The 15,161-nt window shown below is 47.0% G+C and overlaps 1 long non-coding RNA gene across 1 annotated transcript; it reads left to right on the top strand.

The window, feature by feature from the left end:
- The first annotated feature begins 1,250 nt into the window (after window positions 1–1,250).
- On the top strand, window positions 1,251–12,588 carry LOC118903093. Its single transcript, XR_005021713.1, has 5 exons — window positions 1,251–1,926; window positions 4,937–5,023; window positions 9,962–10,075; window positions 11,293–11,322; window positions 11,982–12,588. It is a non-coding gene; the product is annotated as an uncharacterized LOC118903093 (long non-coding RNA).
- Window positions 12,589–15,161: the final 2,573 nt, after the last annotated feature.

Here is a 15,161-nt window from a genome sequence, read left to right as displayed (position 1 = left end):
TGGACTCGGGAGTGGGGGAGTTGGCACGGGAACCAGCCAGTGAAGCCCTGGCTTGGTTTCCCTCGTGCCTCAGTGAAAGGCGCGAGTGTGCACACACGACCCAGCTCTGCCTCCGGCCACATGCTTAGAAACCGTGTCCTTTCACCCCCAGTCTCCTCTTTCTTGAAGTGACTCAAAAGTGTTCCCCACCCGCTGCCTGGAAAGGCATTGCCCGGCAGGTTCACCGGGTCAGAGGAAAAGCCCTTGGCATCCGGAACACCGGCCCACAGACGTCAGCAGGGAGCAAGGACGGCCAGGAGGAGGGAACTGATAACTCCCTTTCGGGCTTGGGGCTTGTGTCGGTAGGAAAGGGCAGGGAGGGCGGGGAGGGCCGGGGTCATGGAGCAGAATGAAGGGTCGGGGAGCGCACAGAGGAGGGAGGTGCAGCGTCATATGGGCACTTTGCCCAAGGTCCCTGGGAGATGGAAGGAGCCCTGCGATGCCCAGTGGTTTTACAGCGGCCCTAAATGGTTCATCATCACCCAGCCATCCAGTCCTGTTCAGTCATCTTTATGACATCTTTATAGCAAAGCTAGTTACCTTTGCCCCAAGTAGCGTGTGCTCTCTGGTTAGCCATCCAAACGGGCTTATGTCAGATGGGAGCCATGTCTCCCCTCTCTTAGCACGCAGATTATGGGGCAGAAACACCCAGTCCCGCCTACCATAAAGACTTCTGTATCTGGTGCATTGATACACGGTTGGAGGTTTGTTCCCTAAACATTCCTGCAGACACGAACTTAAATGTCTCATCATTTAGGAATTAAAAACAAAAAGTACAATCATCCCTCACTATCCATGGGGGATTGGTTCCAGGACCCTGCGGACATCACACTCTATACATGCTCAAGTCCCTTCTGTAAAATGATGTAGGACTGGGGCCCTCCGTATCCACAGGTTCCTCATCCCCTGAATCTGGGATTGGGGATGGGGAGCCCGCAGTACGGAGGACCAACTGTACAACGTAACAGGCTATTGACTCCTACAGACTGGATGCCTGGACCTGGAGAAAGGACATCAGCGAAGGGAAGCTATGGCTTAAAGCGATGTTTTCACAATTCTGATAGCAGTTTCTTTCCACTGTTGGTTTTTCCTTTTCCCAGAATGCAGAAGGCTTTGTCTGCTTTTCTCCATCTTTGCTCTGTGTTGTCCAGTGCCTTTAGGGGAATCTTACTGATCAGCAACAGTGGGGGGTGGGGGGTGGGGGAGCGCGGTGGGCAGAACTCTCTTTCCTCTCCTGTTTCCTTTTTTGGGTTGTAATGCTCTATTTCTCTCTGGATATATTGTTTGGAGACCATCAGGCATGTGTTTGATGCGTGACGCAAATGTCATATGGTGTTGTTAACGTCACACAGTTGACAAAAGAAGACGAGGAAAAGGATCCCAGCAGATGGTTTGGTATTACATTTCATACTACACACAGTCCATTCCTGACGGCCCAAAGCAAACAGCAGTCACTCTGTCAGTGAAAAAGATGCAAGTTTTTCTCTTGTCTCAAGTGAGAATTCCCCATATGGCTATTTTACAGTCCTTACTCACTTCTCAGGAAATTTGCTTTTTCTTGGTTCTCTTTTTTTCTCCTCAAACATACTGATGGTCCCAAGGCTTAGGGACAATAATTGTTGCTCCTTTTCAACATAAAGGTCAGGATCCTTTGTTACAAAGCAGGTTTTGTGGCCCAGAGAAAGCTGGGCAGACATGATCTCTGCTAAAGAGCAGAGGAAAATAATTCGCTCCCTGGTTGTCACGTTTGGCCAATTTGAGTGAGAAAAGGGGGCTTGTGGGTGTAAGAGCATATGAAACCACACAATTATGGTCTCTCACTTTTCTTTTTATAGGCAGGCAAAAGAGACCCCAATATGTCAGACAGCGCTGGACCTTGAAGGGAAGGTCAGTAAAAAAATTTAAGCTGTTTTCTCCTTTTGTTTTCTGTTATCTTGTGTTAACTGTTTCTTCATAGTTATCTGTTAATATTATTTTAAGTCTCCAGCAAAGATTCTGACACTATGATGATACAGTTATGTTTATAAAATACGGGGGAACTGCTCTCGTCCTGGCTTGCTGATTTCCAGGTTTCTTCTGGCTTTAACACAGGAGAGCTGGGGTGTTGAATGCCCAGCAGTTGGAGGTTGACCCCTGGCTGGCTGACCCCGATCCCTGAGTTAATCTCCACCAGCCACCCATCAGTTTGGAAGCATCACTTGGCAGTATGGCCACCACGGACCATTCCTTTCAAGTTGTTGTGGGTTGCCATGGAAACAAAGATGTCTCAATGTTAAAAGTAATTTGGTCCTTAATGGAAACGGTCTCTCTCTAAAGGAAAGTTAACTTGGGAACCATTAGAGTCATGCCGAGTCACCGGCCCCACTGCGCACCCCCGTCCTACTTTCTTCTGCTGGCCTAGAGGTCTTAATTTTGATGATGTATGAGGTGTCAGCCAGAAGATCTTGTGCTCTGCTGCGAAGCACTATAAAAAGGCAGATGGATGACTGTGTCATCCACAAATACCCTAGAAAGTTAAGTGTTAAACCAATGTTAATAATAAATGTTTTCTTCTGAAGTAGGTTACGGCAGTATCACCGGAGCCCTTTAAAATGTAACGAACCAATAAAATCTCAGGGAGCTGAGGGACACCTAACCCTGCCATCGTCCCTATAGTACAGTCAGGAAAGTTATTAAATGCCATCCCATCTGGTCTGCGTCTGCCTGAAACCCTTGGATGGAAAGAGGAACAGTCCCTCCAAACATCTGAGCTTGATCTCTGCAAATGAGAAATCTTGAGACCAGAAAGCCCCAGGGAATGCAGAAATGACTCTTTAAAAGTCGTTTTGAGGAAACATGGCCACTGACCCATCACACTGACTCAGCCTCCCTGCCCCTACCATTTTGCTAATGGGCTCCCTTGATTTAAATGGAAGGAAGCGAGGAAACACTCTCTGATCTAGGTCCTGCCTGATCTCCCATTGCTGGATGCTGCCTTGATCATTTAGCAAGCACTGGTCTTGACTTCTGGCTCCTGCAGGGGCTTGTCTGAAGATAGTCCCCAGGTGGGGAGCCTGGAAGAAGAACTGCATGCTTGTGTGCATAATTTGAAGCTTACTTTGCAGGGACCCATAGTTGTGCTGTCTTTGCTCAGGAAAATTCTAAGCTGAAATTCTGTATTCCAGCCCCTGTGGATATAAAGTCCTAACTCTTCCTCATCTTCTCCTGCTCCTCAGTCAATAGTGAGATTGGTGGTTGTTGCTATTGTTGTTTTCTCCTAGGAGGTCCTTCCTGGTTTAAGAAAAAGAGTCAGCATCACTGAGAAGATGAGTCAAAATGCTCCAGTGTCAAGCTGGGTTCCCCAGAAGCAGACCCTGAGGGAAGATTCTAGTGAAAGTGACTCATTAGGAAGTGTTCCATAGGGTGGGGAAACAGGACTGGGAAGGGAAGGACGACGTGATGTCAAGCCACATCCCTGGGAGGGTAATGCTGGCACAGTCCCTCAGGGGCACGGTGTAGGTGACACCTAAGCGTCCCCATCGGGGATGAGGGAGTTGGAGAGTTTATAGCCCTCTCATCGGTTAAGGGCTGCAGGGGCAGGACATACAGGGAATGCAGCCAAGGCAGTTCCAGGTGCCCGTGGTCCATCCTCTGACACAGATGCAGGTGCTGCTGGGAGTGGAAGCCTCAGGAGAGACCTCATGCTCAGAAATGCTGAACAATCTGAGATGTTGACATAGGACCGACAGTCACTGCCACACACCCCACATACAGGAAAATAAAACAAGGAAAGGAACTCAAGGTTTACTTCCAGGTTCATTGACTTGTTTGTCACTCATTCAGTCATTCAACAAACATTATTGAGCACCTGCTATATTCGTCATTGTGCTAAATGCTGGAGCTTTAAAAAAAAAAAAGGAGGAGGAGGTAGCACTGATCTCGTACCTGAGAGGCTAAGAGTGTAACAGGGTGGGGTGGGGGAATATGAACCTAATGACCATCACCCGCTCAGGTTTGGACCCAACTAGTCCTAACTTCTGTCTGGGTCTGTCCCACCTCAAAGAAGCTCTCTGTATAATGGCATAATCCAGGGGCTACAGGGCTACGCTGCTTCATGTGACTATAGCACCCAGCGATACCTGGATGAAAAGCACAACATGAGTGTGACGTATTATTAGTAATAAAAGTGGCATTTAGTGGGCTTCCCTGGTGGTGCAGTGGATAGGAATCTGCCTGCCAATGCAGGGGACACGGGTTCGAGCCCTGGTCCGGGAAGATCCCACATGCCACGGAGCAACTAAGCCCGTGGCACCATGGCTGCTGAGCCTGGGGTCTGGAGCCCACAAGCCACAACTACTGAGCCCGCGCCACAACTACTGAAGCCCGCGTGCCTAGAGCCCGTGCTCTGCAACAAGAGAAGCCGCTGCGATGAGAGGCCCTCGCATAGCAACGAAGAGTGGCTCCCGCTTGCCACAGCTGGAGAGGGCCTGCGCGCAGCAGCAAAGACCCAACACAGCCGAAAATACATAAATAAAATAATAACAATAAAATAAAATAAAAGTGGCATTTAGCAATACTGAAATAAATAAGCTGACACAGGAATTTTGCTCTGCATTTAGGGAAATGTTCTGGGTCTCCGAGGCCCTATGTCTTAGAATCAAATGCTTCCAACAGCCATAAAATATTCCTGCCCTGGTTTGTTTTAGGACTTGAGCATTTTTCTGGCATCCTTGCTTTGCTAAGTGCCCTGCTGCTTCCAAGCAGTGTGGCTGCGTGGGCGGCATTTCAGCTGCAGCTCAGGCAGGGTTACTTAAGGTCATGTCCATCTATTGCCCATGACCTACCGGCCAGGACCAGGAGGGAGGGACAAGGCATGGGAGTGACTGGAGACTAATAGCAAAACTTTTCTCGTTTGTAGGGTAAAACAGGTTAGGAAAAGTGTAAAGCAATCCTGTCCCTCCATTCCTAGGACCAAAGACTTGATGATCAAAACAGACCCTGCCAGGTAAAATATAGGGCACATAAATAAATGATGAATACTTTGTAAAGTGTAAGTATGTCCCAAATATCTCCTGGGATACACTTATACACTTATATTAAAACATTCCTTGTTACTTATGTGAAATTCAGATGAAACTGGGCATCCTGTATTTTTCTTCTCCAGTGTTATCTGGCAACCCTACCTGCAAGGGCTTCACCAGAAGGAACTTACTCCTTAATTCCTTATCCAGGTGGGAAATGGAAAGCCAGATATGACTGGAGGCCTCCATTTCAGGCCTTTGGGAGGTTCAGATCTCTCCAGCTGAGCCATTTATCTGAAGTCAACTTAAAATCGCTTTCTAAGATCCTCCCTCAACTGTTCCTTGGGCTGGAAACGTGGACCCCAAACTGATCTTTAACTCGCACTTCAATTCCCTAATGCCCAGCAGAAAGGCCCACCTGGAGAGGTGTTCGCGGGCAGGAAAACGGAGGCAGAGAAATGACCAAGGTGAGGATCCCTTAGCAGGGCCTCCGATTCCAGAACTTCTTATTCACATGTGATTCCTTAGATTTTTAATCTGCGATGGGCTTGCCTTAAGCTTATGAAGTAATTAAATAATGCTTTAAGTTTTCTTAACTACAAGAATGAAAAGCTCATCTAAAGTCAAATGCCACGTGCAGATGTTATTTGTTTTGTTCTTTATTTTTTTGATGAATCCATGTATTTTAGTATAATACTTTTTCAACCAAAAATGCACTAAGTACAATTGATACAAAAAGTGACATTTTGACATTACCATTTTAAGCAAAGACAATTTTCTCCACACAAATTTCTAGCCAGAGAATATCAAACAAAACAAATTTGAATCGCAGGCCACCAAGCCACTCAAGAGGGATGGGGAGGTAGCATCTTCTATAACTCCTCAGTGCAACCATATCATTTTTATCTATTTCAAAGTACTGTCATATTTTGTCTTTATTTTGCCCCTAAGGAATTTTTCGTGTGTTATATCTTTATTTGAATTGCAATTTGAGTGAAAGGTAATCATGAGTCCCAAGATGACTGAAAACTTGGTAAAGAAACTGGTTCAGAAGAAGAACTTCCTAAAAAAATGGCTCTCTTCTGCCCATTTTCCATCAACCATCATCTACTGTCACCACCTCCTATTAGGCCATTCCTTGGGGAGAACTGCAAACTTTTTCGACATTACGTTTTATGTGCAAACCACATTTATTTACTTTCAAGTTGGTGTTGATTGTGTAAATTCCCCTTCTTTGTTCAGTTGCAGCAGTTCAGCAAGGGACAGGTGCAGGCAGGCGGGCACAGGAATCTCAGGCAGATTTTAAAGCCATAGAGAAGTATCACCAGCCCCAAACCTCAAATTTGCAGGCACTTTTTTCCTGGCATAGCCAGCCCTTTCCCAGCAGTCACCTCATTTGAGCCTTGACACCGTCTTGAGGGAGGGCACCACAAATGTCATCCAAACCCTTTGGCAGGGCCTGTCCAAAGCGACAGGGGTGGTGACAGAAACCTCATTTGTGGCCCCGGTTTTTCCCATTTGAACCCGCTGTTAAGCAGTGAACCTGGAGCCAGATTCTGGATTTTAGAGCCCAGGTCTGGGATATGCTGTTGAAGGATGCCAGTTCCTGCCTTCCATAGTCTACCTGGTGGAGGCCACAAATTCATTCCTTAAATCCTTATTGAACAAGGACGGTGTGCCGGGCACACTCCAGGTGCTGGGGACGCAGCTAGGAAAGGCAGACAAGGTTCAGGCCTCCGTGGAGCTTCCATTCTGGAGGTGGCATCAGATGGCGACAAGTGCTCTGAAGATAGGGGCAGAAGGACCAGGTGGGAGGCAGGGCTGCTTTATGGAGGGTGAACAGGAAGTTCTTTCTGGAGAGGGGATGCGTGACCAGCCAGCCTCCTCATGTGGGGCCCCAGCTCTGCAGGCAGGGCAACTGCTGAGCCCCAAGATGGGAACAGGCTTGCTGTCTGAGGGCCAGCCAGGGAGGACAGCAGGTCAGAGCGGACCCAACACGTTGAAGAGAAGGGAGATGCTGTCCGAGCACCAGGCAGGCTCAGCCCATGGTCAGGAGCTTGGATTTTATTTGAATGGTGATGGGGAAGCCGCTGGAAAGCTAAATCTTAGCCCAGGTTCTCACCTTCTCCTGTAAAGATCAACAAAGAAAGAGGATGTGGGCTCAGGCACAGACGGGGCGGAGTGGAAGGTGCACGGAGACCCTCACAGGTGACGGCCAGGTGTCCGCCTCTTGAGGAGATTTGCCTCTGGAAGAGGGCGGGTAAGGCCCCTGGCTGCTGCCTGCTGTCCGAAGGTTGGTTCCTGGAGCTTGGGGTTTTCCCAGGGTGTAAAATTCCATTTCCTGAAGCTTCATGTGCTTCTCCAGAAAGCTAGTAGGTGTCCTGATGAGGTTTCAGACCCTGTAGCAGCACTTTTTAGACCCTGGTGGCCTTAACACAGGTTAGGATGGTCCCGTCTGCCTATGCAGACTGCCAAGAAAAGACATTCCAAACTGTCGTGGGGATGAACAGAGCTGAGGCCTGACGCAGAGGCCGACTTGGGAGAAGGTCAGTTGGGCACCTTATCCAGGGGCCAGATTAAAACATTTCGACCAGTGGTTCTTAGAGTGTGGCCCCTGCATCAGCATCAAGTGGGAACTTGTTGGAAATGCTAAATCAGAAACTCAGCTTTCTGTATTTTAACAAGCACTCCAGATGATTCTAGTACTCAATATTAAGTTTGAGAACCGCTCATTTAGAAGAAAGCTGGGCAGATAGTTAAAAAAAAAAAATTCCCGCTTTTGCTGAGACATGGCTCAAATCAGAGCAAAACCAGAAAACTTCAAGGCACGGGGATGTGGGATGTCGTCTCTGCCCCAAAATCAACCAACCACAGAGACTAATATCCAAGTTATAACTTCTCAGTCGAGCAAAACTCCATCATGAAACATATTAGTAAAGACTGATCTCTGGCTATTTCTCCCAACCAGTTTCCAAGGCCCTAGTTTATTCTTGGTGCACTCTGGATACTCCTGGAGCATTCATTCATTCATTCACTCATTCATTCTCACACTCTTAGCTGCTGAAGATACAAGATAATGAAACCCTACGTCCACCCTCAGGTAGTTTGTTTCAAGGAGAGGCATATGGCTTGCAAATGAAAAATTACAGGGCAGGGTAATAATTACTACAAGAGTGCTCTGGGCTGGGGTGGGGCTCCTCACCTAGGGCAGGAGGGAGGAGGTCGGCCAGGCTTGGAGGAACAGAAACAGCAGGGGTTAATCCAGTTCAGCCAGCCTAGTGGCTGAGTCAGATCATGACGCAGTCAGATGGGAAAGCTCCAGTTCGCAGTCCTAACTTCCCCCTGAGAACAGAATTGTCTGCAGAGTCCAAGTACACCCCATGACCACACATGTGTGCTTGGGGCGTCAGGGGTTGACTGGAGGAGTGAGGGCACCACTGGCAGCTCCAGCCCCCAAATTACTGACCAGGGGCTGCAAATTCCAAGGGGCTGCATTACCAGCTCCTTTTCCTGATGAGCGTTCTCATTGGCCAGTCCGCCAGTTCCAAAGCCCAGCAACTCGTTCTCAGCCCTATCACCCCAGTAGACACTCGAAAACCTCACTTCTATCCCAGCATTTTGTCCTTTTGATCAAGAAAGGACTGGGAATAAATCCCTGTCCACACAATCAAGAACCTCAGTCCTTAGCACGTAGTCTTAGCAGTTCTACTCACATGCACGGCGTGGTCCTCCTTTGGTAATTCATTCATTCAAAACTATTATGCCGGGCTTCCCTGGTGGCGCAGTGGTTGAGAATCTGCCTGCCAATGCAGGGGACACGGGTTCGAGCCCTGGTCGGGGAGGATCCCACATGCCGCGGAGCGACTGGGCCCGTGAGCCACAATTACTGAGCCTGCGCATCTGGAGCCTGTGCTCCACAACAAGAGAGGCCGCGGTAGTGAGAGGCCTGCGCGCACCGCGATGAAGAGTGGCCCCCGCTCGCCGCAACTAGAGAAAGCCCTCGCACAGAAACGAAGACCCAACACAGCCATAAATAAATAAATAAATTTAAAAAAAAACAAAAAAAACAAAAAAAACAAAACTATTATGCCAGGCCCTGATCCAAATGCCTCCTCTACCCAGTCATCCTGTTACTGATGGTTAATAATTATGCGGTAATTCTTAGTCTCACTAGGAATGAAAAATGAGACAATAAACTACCATTTTTCACCCATCAAATTAGCAATACTTTGTTTTAAAGAAAATACTCAGTGCTAGCGAGGAGGCTGTGAGACGGGCAACTGCAACATCATAATTAGCAATAGAAGTGGGACATCCTTTCTGGAAAGCAGTTTGACAAAAACTATTTCAATGTTAAAACTCATTAACCCAGAAGTTCATCTGGAAGTTTATTATAAGGAAATTATCAGGGATTTAGACAAAGATTTATACCAGCCATGCACTAAATACATAAATTACCTCCTGTACCAACAAAGATTTCACCAAAACATTGTTTTTCATGGCAAAAAAATTACAAACAGGTTACATTTACAGTAATAGAGAATGTTTAAACAAATTAGAATAAGTCATAGAACATAGTATGCATTAAAAACTGTCTTTAAAGAATTTTAAATGCCATAGGAAATGTTCTTATATATACAGTATGCTTCTAACTTATAAAAATATATAATAAATATACATGCATTAAAAATAACGCAGAGAGGGACTTCCCTGGTGGACCAGTGGTTAGGACTCCCGAACTTCCACTTCAGGGAGCAACTGGTCAGGGAACTAAGATCCCGCAAGCCGCGTGGCACAGCCAAAAAAAAAAATAACAAAAATAACACAGAGAAATAAAATACTACTAGGTAGGATGGAAACTTACTAATGCTTCCCGCGTTTTCCTATTTTTCTACAATTGGCCTGTATCCCTTTAATAACAGGAAATGTTACAAAAATAAAAGGCGCCTGCGCGAGCACACACGTGACTTCCCTCGGGTATGAGGAACTCCTTATCGCGTTCTTCCTTCGGACAGCTGCCTCCTGGTCGAGTCTTGGTGAGTCACCCAACTCGTCTGAGTATTTAATTTTCTCTTTGCAAAATGAATGTGATAATCCCGGCCTCTCCACCTCATAAGATAGTTGTATATTGCTGCTGCCTGCTGCCCATAAAACCCCAGGTGAATGCTAATTACTGACATTACTAACAGACCAATGCTTTCTGGGAGAGGTGAGTCCCGGTGACGGTGACATCATCAGGAAGACTCGTAAGAAAGGAATGGTCTCCTGGGACATGAAGTCTCCTCTTCCCAGAAACCTTCGTCCTGCGTATTACTCCGCAGGTACTATTGCTGGTACCAAAGGATTTGAAAGCTCAATGGCATTCCACGGAGCGTTTGTTTCTCACTCATACATTTGAGCTGCGGTTTGGCTGATCTTGGCTGGGATCAGCTGGGTTCGGTTGAACGCTGCTGTTTGGGTCCAGGTCTGTCCCACATGCCTCTCATCCTCCCGGGACCAGCAAGCTAGCTGGGGCATGTTCTTCTCCTGGTGACGGGGAGAGGCATAAGAGGACACGCCCAACCACACAAGCACATTTCGAACCACTGTATGCGTCACATCTGCTAATATCCTCCAGCCGAGTCCAAAATCATGGGGCAGGGAAGTGTTTCCCTCCCAGGGTTGTGGGAAGATCTGCAGAGTTACACAGCAGAGGGTGTGAGTGCTGCAGAAGGTGAGGAACCGAGGCTAATGATTCAACCTAGCAGGAGGAGGGTTGGGAAGGTAAAATGAGCCACGAAGCTGTTAGCTCTGTTCAGACTGAAGGCAACGAGGGAAAGAGATGGGAAGCCCGGGCTGTGACTTGTTGGAGGCAGCCAGGAGATGCCTACTCTGCATCCCTTGTTCATATAGCCAACAGTTACTGGGGGTTGGCCTTGGAACTTGGTGAGGTTCTGAGCTGGGATGAAGTGTAGATGAGAATGAAGGCAGGACTCCATTCCCTCTAGCTGTTTTCCTGATCAACTTTCTTTCCACACCTGCAGCCCATTGCCATATTTTAAATGCCCTTTCATTTGCAACTGTCCTGCCTCTTGTGTTGCCATGGTTTTAAAAGGTGGCGTGTATTTAAAAAAAATGTTTTTTATTAAAGTCTAGGTGATTTACAATGTTGGGTTAATTACTGCTGTACAACAAAGTGACTCAGTTATACACACACACATATATATATGTACATATTCTTTTTCATATTCTTTCCCATTATGGTTTATCACAGGATATTGAATACAGTTCCCTGTGCTATATGGTAGGACCTTGTTGTTTATCCATTCTTTATATACCAGTTTGCATCTGCTAATCCCAAAATTCCAATCCTTCTCCCACCCTCCACCCCCTTGTCAACCACCAGTCTATTCTCCATGTCCGTGATTCTGTTTCTGTTTCATAGATATGTTCATTTGTGTCATATTTTAGAGTCCACATTTAAGTGATATCATATGGTATTTGTCTTTATCTTTCTGACTTACTTCACTTAGTATGATAATCTCTAGTTGCATCCATGGTGCTGCAAATGTCATTATTTCGTTCTTTTTTATGGCTGAGTAATATTCCATTGTCTACGTGTACCACATCTTTATTGATTCATCTGTTGATGGACATTTAGGTGGTTTCCATGTCTTGGCTATTGTGAATAGTGCTGCTGTGAACGTAGTGCTGCATGTATCTTTTCGAATTATAGTTTTGTCTGGGTATATGCTCAGGAGTGGGATTGCCGGACCATATGGTAATTCTATTTTTAGTTTTCTGAGAAGGTGGCGTGTATTTTTATCACCTCAAGGCTGTATATCAAGCACTTCCCTCATGCGTAAACGTCTTTATGATCGGAGTTCTCTCTGGGAAAATCAAATGCATGTGTTCCCAGTCTGGACCGTCAGGACCCATCTGACGGTGTGGTCTATCATCTAGGAAGGAGGGTCCGCCTGCCAGGACAGCACCTGAGGACGGTGGGGAGTGGGGTAGCTTCTGCAGATGTGCGCCCACAGGGCTAGCTGAGGAGATGCCTCCCCGGAGACAGCAGGGATGGAGAGCTGCAGAGACAAAGCCACCACCTGGCAGCTGGGAGGCAGCTGGCCGCGCATGCTCTGGCTTCAGTGGGAGTGACAAGGCTTGAGGAAATGTTGGCTGAAGGAAGCAAACAGAACCCCACAGAGCCCTACAAGACCAAGTCCCCGACTTTCCCTTTGCACTTCTCTGTGCCGGGGTCTGAGTCTTAACAGGGATGAACAGGGCCCAGCTGGAGGAACGAAATGCACCCTGCGACCCTGGAAGATGGAAACTAGCATAAACCAAGGGCTTTACCCCAGCGGGAGAGTCTAGGGTAAGATGACTTTCTTTACTCGGAACCAGATGATTTAGCACAACGACAAAAGAGAAGTCTCCTTTTCCTTCTGAAAAGAACCGAATACATAAGAAAAAAAACACCTACTGTGGAATTCTGTCAAATAATGGCAGATGTCCCTGTTATGTTGGCACCTGCCTTGCAAGAGCTCACTGTAACGATCAAAAGGCAAGGGTTGGGGGAGATCAGCTGGGTGCTTTGTGACCACCTAGAGGGGTGGGATGGGAAGGGTGGGAGGGAGGCTCAAGAGGGAGGGGATATGGGGATATATGTATATGTATAGCTGATTCACTTTGTTATACAGCAGAAACTAACACAACATTGTAAAGCAATTATACTCCAATAAAGATGTTAAAAAAAAAAAAAAGACAAGGGTTGGGCCCCAGTCTAATTAGGAGAAAAATCATCAGACACATCCCAAAACACCTGACCAGCCCTGCTCAAAACCATCAACGTCATGGAAAACAAGGAAAGTCAGAGAAACTGACTGCCACAGCCAAGAGAAACCTAAGGAGACATGAGGAATGCAGTAACCGGGATGGGATCTTGGAACAGAACAAGACATTAGGTAAAAATTAAGGAAATCCAAATCAACTGTGGACTTCCGTTAATAGTAATGATCAATGCTAGTTCATTAAGTGTAACAAATATACCACCTTAATGTAAGATGTTTATAACAGGGGAAACTGGATACAGGATGTATTGGAACCCTCTGTGCTATCTTCTTAATTTTTCTATAAATCTAAAACTGTTCTAAAAAAATAAAGTCTATTAAAAAATCAATTCAAGAGTTGAAAGCACAGACATGGAAACCAGGCTGCCTGGGGTCCAGTGCCGGCTCCTCCTCACCCTGGGTAAGCCGCTTAACCCTTTCTGCCATGCCTCAAGTTTCCTCGCCGTAAAATGGGAATAATCATAGGACCTCTGATTGTCCTGGGGACTAAATGAGTTAAAACTTGTTAAACTCTGGAAGAGTGCTTGGCACCAAATAAGTGCTACATGTGCTTATTTAGTACGTAAATAAAATTGAAGATGTGGGTTCACCTCACATGTTCTGTAAAACAGGAGGAAGTGTACATTCACTGAGTTTTAATTTTTCTTAAAAAAAAAAGGAGCATGCTTAGGGCTCAGTTTGGGCTCCACTGTCCCAGAAATCCCATGACCCTGCCCCTTCCCTCTGGCTTGGCCTGAATTGGGTTCTTCCTGTTCTTTCTCCCAATGGTTTCCCATTCTTTGCCAGGTTCAGACGGGGTGACTCAGCCTGGAAACCTCCCGTCAGGAGGCACATCACCACGGGCAGATCCACCGCTCTCTTGCCTGTCCTAGCTCTTCCTTCTTCCCCGGGAGGGTCCTACTGCACCTGCGTTCCAGCAATACCCCCAGACACCTCCAACCCCACCACCCTCCCCCACACACGTGGCCCCAACCCCTCAGTCCCTCCTACCTGTGCGGATGCCCTTCCAGCTTGGAGAGCTTTGGTAAAGAGGGAACATCACCGCCCAACAGGATGCCTGGGAAATGCGTGTGTTCCTTATTGCTCAGGAAGAGGTCTTGCTGAAGAACAATCCTGAACTTTGTCCAAATGGTTGAAAGCTTGACACGAGTCATCTTCCTGTGAGCATCTGAAAAAAGCCTGTGTCCAAGCAGAACTGGAAGCACAGATCTGCTGTTTCCTTTAGTCAAGACCTTGAATTCCTGGAGCTGTTTCCTGCCCCACTCATGGCCACGGTCCCTCTCAGGGGCTGCCAGGTAAAATGGAAGCCAAGCACTGCAGTGTGGCAGGGACAGAAAATCTAAAGGATCCAAGCCTCTACAGGATGAGGCTGAATCTCCCAGTACTCTTCCCTGGTGGGTTCCCCCACTTGTTTCTAAAGAGGCTTATTTATTGTCCAAAATCCTGAGACACTGGTGAAGGGGGTCATTAATAGGACCCTCATTTTACAGGTGAGGAAGCCAAGTCCTCCTGGAGACAAAAAAGATTTCGGGCATGCTTCCTGTTTAGAGAAGGGGTTGCAATTCCTCATCCACATTCTAGCCAGGGTTAGCTTGTTTGCTTTGCTTTTCTTTGCCAGCACTTGGCAGTGACCTACATAGACCACATGCCTAATAATAACTTGAGCTTTATTAGCACCCAACATTCAAGGGCCTCTGGGGATTTGGCAAAAGGCAGTATTTAGTAAATCATCTGCTTTAGTAAATCATCTGCTTATACCTCTGGGGCAGCCTTTGAAGAGAAGAGGCTGCCAGCTGGGAGTATCGGCACAGCCGTCACTTGTCTGACTTTTTTCTTTTTCATTTATTTATCTGGAAATCTCTACGACCATGGCTCACTTGTAAAGGTTGATATTTGAGATAGATAACACTAGTCTGGCTCAGGTATCGGCCAATCAGAATGGATTTTGGCCAAGGGTACCCAACCAAGGCCCTACCCCCACTCCTGCCCCTGATTGGCCAGGCATTGTCCCTAAAGCTGCAGGTTTAGGGGAAGGTCTAGGGAGTTCCAGGGAAGGAGCCTAGGTGGTCAAGGTAGTGGGTCAATAGCTGTACCAAGTGACAGGGAAGTAATTCAGTATTTAACCAGCTGACTGCCAACCCTGTATGTACCCATATTCTCAGTTCCTGGGAAGTACAGATCCATGCCACGTGGCTTAACGTTCTCCTAAACGTCCATGATGGTTAACCAACCATAGCAGGCTAAGGAGTAGAGGTGTTTGGATTCAAGAGCCTTGGGGATTTCATTTTACTGC

Source organism: Balaenoptera musculus, chromosome 11 (assembly GCF_009873245.2).
Source record: "Balaenoptera musculus isolate JJ_BM4_2016_0621 chromosome 11, mBalMus1.pri.v3, whole genome shotgun sequence".
In the NCBI taxonomy this organism is placed as follows: domain Eukaryota; kingdom Metazoa; phylum Chordata; class Mammalia; order Artiodactyla; family Balaenopteridae; genus Balaenoptera; species Balaenoptera musculus.
This window is presented reverse-complemented; position numbering and strand designations above follow the sequence as displayed.